Genomic DNA, 4994 nt, shown 5'->3' with positions numbered 1-4994 from the left:
ATACAAACACATAAGTATAAATACATATCTGGAGTAATATGTTAGATTAACTTAGACAGAAGTTTATGGTAACCAGTCCAAAATAAACAAAAAAGAACAAAGGTTTTTTATTTTTCTATATTATTAAGTTGTACTTCAAGTCAAAAAAGTAAGACTGTGTATACAAATTTTGTTTTTATAAAAATGAAGCTGTAGCAGTATTTGCATGAAAGCAGAAAGTATATTGTTAATATTAATAAAAGTAGAAACTGTACATCTAGGTTAGTACTCTTGGTCTGTGACAAAAGACAAAGGCAGTAAAGGTGTTCAAGGAACTGACTACAAAGTGATTTTATGTTTAAATACTTACCCTAATTCTAACAATATTTCATGTGCATACCATTAACTGCTCATAGGTTGTAGATAAGTATACCTACAAGCATCTTTATATGAATGTCGTGCATTCAGAAATACTGATAGTGTCCACATAAAGATGAATATCACCTATTCACTAAAGCACAGAATCTAAATAATAAGAGGCCAAAAGAAGTGACACATTGTATAGCCAGATTTGCAGTTAAACAGTCATCCAAGATTGCAGACTGAGGATAATCTTAAGAGATATAATGGGGTTAAAACCAAGTTGAGGGAACCAGCAGTTAGCATAATGGCTATGTCGCTGGACTCCCACATAGTCAACCATGGTTCATGTCCCGGACCCGGTGGCTTAAAACTCACGCCGGGCGCATGTGCGTGCATGCCCAAGATCCCGAGAGGAGAATGGAGGAGAAGGGATTGCGGTGTGACCATCCCCTCTGGGGGGTGATTTCTCGCCTTCTGTCTCTATGTCTCTCTCTGTCTGTCTGGCAAGCGTATGCGCCCTATAGCGAAAACTTCTCAAAAAAAAAAAAAAAGTTGAGACATGACCACCTATATCAGGTCATAAAGAAATGTGAATATCAAATAGGAAACTCATCCAGAAAAAAAAAAAGGCAGAAAAAATTTGGTACTAATTTGTTTGGCACTAAAAACCAAACAGAAAATTAACTGAACGCTTTCTGTTTAGTAGGCATATAGATATGGGTGAAAAAAATTAAAATTTGGAAAAAATAAGCAGTAGACTGATGAATCTTGGGCACATCATCTTTGAAATTTCAGTCGCCAAATATTTAGAAAGCAGCAGAAATTCAAGTGGTGACTGAAGCTATTCTAATCAACAAAAGTGGACCTGGGCTCAGCTGGTAGATGTAAGAGAATTCAAGATTAAAATAAAACAAAACACTACAGAGTCTCAAAAACAATATTTACTGATAGGGAAAAAGAAACAAACCATGGAAAACAATAAACAAATTGTTAAAAAATTTTACAGCAGGGTTCATGTGTTTGCTGGAAGGTGCAGATGAAAAGCAAAAATTCAACCCTATTGGGGAATGTTCATGACATAATTTGTCCTCCATTTCTCCCTTCTTTCAGGACTTAGGCTATGTATGTACATGTGTCTACTGTGGTTCTGAAGCTACCGGGTTCAGGAATCAAACCATGCAATTTTCCATGTGGGATCCAGCTGCCTGGGCTGGTCTTAATTTTTTTTTCATTTTTCTAGAAAATGTTTTTAAAAGACTCAATGCTAATATATTTTATAATATTCAGAGCTCTATTAAAATAAATTCTGTGTTCTATCCACAGAGAATATATTTAGAAATACTGATTTACATTAAACAGTCTCAATAAAAGAAGATTTAAGATGTTGTTCTTTAGCTTATTATGTATACATCTTGGTGTAAACGGCAGTATTATAGTTAATACAGAAACACTGAAGGATAAAGATGGTCTATCACAATAACTAAGGAATCTATGTACTAGTCAACTAGTAGTCAACTGAAATTAAAAAGATACATTAAAAAATATATGGGGGCAGAGGGACTGACAGGCAATGTGCTGGTTAAGGTGCTGAAATACCACATATCTGACCATGGTTTGAGTTCTAGAGCTGGACCTTGTGGCTTGCTTTCTGAAGCCCTTCCCTCATTCCCTGGTGAAAGTATATGCCCTATAAAAAATTAAATAGTAATAATAATTGAAATTAAATAATTTATATAAATATGTCTATATATATAGAGAGTGAGTGAGTGAGTGAGAGAGAAAGTGAGTGCATGCTAGCAGGTGCATGGAGGTTAAGGCAGCTAGAACCCAAATCTCTGACCAAACAGACTTGGAGGCTTGACAATCACACCAGATTAATGTTCATGCATATTAAAAATCCTGAGAGGAAAATGGAGAAGGGACTTCAGTGTAGCCATCAGTCCTGGAGGATAATTTTTCACTTTACTTCTCTTTCCTTTTGGCAAGTGCATATGCTCTATTGTAAAAACTTTAAAAAAAAGTGTAGGGACCAGCAGTTAGCATAATGGCTATGTTGCTGGACTCCCACATAGTCAACTGCGGTTTGAGTCCCAGACCTGGTGGCTTACACTCATGCTGGTTGCGTGTGCATGCATGCCCAAGATCCCGAGAGGAGAATGGAGGAGAAGGGATTGTGTCGTGGCTATCCCCCCGGGGGGTGATTTCTTGCTTTCTGTCTCTGTCTCTCTCTGTCTGTCTGGCAAGCGCATGCACCCTATAGCAAAAACTTCTCAAAAAAAAAGTGGAAAAAGAGTCAGAGGCTATACCTTATTAAAAAGACTATATAGAAACATATGAAAATGATAAATATTTACATAGTGAATATAAAAAAGAAGACTGCCAGATATGAACAGAGACTTATTGTGACATACTAATTCATGTGGACTTCAACACCCTACCGTCACCCCTAGACAGATCATTTAGGAAAAAAAAAGAAAGAAAAAATAGACACAAAATATAAATAATACCATAAACCAAATGAACTAACCAACATATATAGAACATTTTACCAAAGACATCAAAATACACATTTTTCTCAGTCACACATGAACTAGTTTTGAAGACTGACCACATAATAGAACACAAAAAAATCTTTAAAATTTAAAACAACAAAAATTATATATAGCCACATTCTTGTAATAAAATTAAAATCAAACAGAAAGAGCTTTCAAAAATTCACAAAACATGAAAACTACATAATTTACCTCTGAACAACTTCAAAACTACTGAATAAATTAAGAATAAAAATTAAAATTTCTTGAAGCAAATAATAATAAAATCACAACTCTCAAGATGCTTTCAGACATATCAAAAGCACTCTTAAGAGAAAAGTCTATAGCAATTAGTACTCACACACATGTTAAAAAAGATGAGAATTAACCTAATAACTTATCCCACCAAACCAAAAAAGTGGGAACAAGATATTCCAAAAGTATTAATAGTAAAAGAAACAAAATAATAAAAATTAGGACAGACATAAAACAGATCATAAAAGAACAACTTGAGGGGCAGCCAGGTGGCATAGTGCTTAAGACAGCTGGATTCTACATGACTGACTGCACGATTCAAGTCCTGGAACTGGCACTCACTGGGTGCATATGTGTTCATACCCCAAATCTCAAGAGGAGAATAAAGAAGAAGGGAACGAGGTTTGGCCACTCCACAGGAGGGGTGATTTCTCACTTTCCAACCTCCCATCTCTTTCCAGAAAGTACAAACACCCTATAGCAAAGACTGAAAAACAAAATTCCAAGAGCTGGGGTTTTGTGAAAATAAACTCAACAAACCATTAAGTAGAAAAAGCAAAAAATAAATAAATAAATAAATAAATTTTGGAAAATAACACCAGAAAAAATAAGGCATGAAAAATGTGATATTACCACAGACATCACAGAAATACAACATATTATTATAGAATGCTTTGAGTGACTATACACTAACAGATTGAAAAACTTAGAGGAAATGGACTAACCTCTGGACACATATAAAAAAATATACCTGGATAGGGACCATCAGGTGACATAATGTTTATGTCACTGGACTCCCACATGACCAGTCATGGTTAGAATCCAGAGTTTTAAAACTCATGACAGGCATGTGTGTATGTGTGTCTAAAATCCTGAGAATAAAGAAGGGATTGTGGTGTGACCATTCCCTTGGGGGAGGGGTGATTTATCACTTTCTGTCTCTCTGATTCTCTCTATCTCTCCAGCAAGCACACACACTCTAAAGGAAAGAATTATATATACCTGGATCATATCATCAAATTGAAACCTAAACAAACCAACAAGACACAATGAAATTAAGCAATAGTTTCTCAACAAAAGTAGTCCAAGTCCTAATGGTTTCATTTCTAAATTCTACAAAAGATTTTTTTTACCTTTTTCATTCTTTCTTATTTAGTTTTTTGGTTTTTTTTTTTTTTTTTTTTTTTTTTTTTTTTTTTTTTTTTGCTATAGGGTATATGTGTTTGCACAAGATAGGGTTGAGGGGAGAAACAATGCCCCCACCCCCTCAAGGGAATGGCCATGTCAATCTCTTCTCTCCACTTTCCTATCAGGATTTTGGACATGCACATCCTCATGCCTGCTGTGTCTCCACAGCCATTGGGTCCAGTACTCAAATTGCCAAGTTGGCCATGTGGTATTCAGTGTCCTTAACCACCATGCCACCTGGCTGGCTTCTGCTAAACGAGAATTAAAAGCAGCTCTCATCAAACTAGTTCTAAAAAGCAAAATAGAAGGAAACCTCCAAAATTCATAAAGCAGACAAAGGCACAAGTAAAAATAAACTACAGACCAATATCCCTGATAAATGCAGAAGGAAAAAATCCTCAATAAAACACTTGCATATAAAATCCAACAGCACATAAAAAGTTTAATTTTTCATTAAAATGAAATAAAATAGAAATTATTTATGAAAATACCTCAGATACAGCATTGAAAATAAGAATATAGAGAGAATTAAAGCTGCTCACTCATAAAAATACTAATAATATAACTTTACAATGGGCAACTGGTCAGAGTAGATAATTCTTGAAGACATGTGAATGGACACAAAGCATAAGAAGAAATGTTAACATCACCTATAATAAGGGAAATGCAAATCCAAAG

This window comes from Tupaia chinensis, unplaced genomic scaffold, assembly GCF_000334495.1.
Source record: "Tupaia chinensis unplaced genomic scaffold, TupChi_1.0 Scaffold144949_1, whole genome shotgun sequence".
NCBI lineage: Eukaryota > Metazoa > Chordata > Mammalia > Scandentia > Tupaiidae > Tupaia > Tupaia belangeri.
This window is presented reverse-complemented; position numbering follows the sequence as displayed.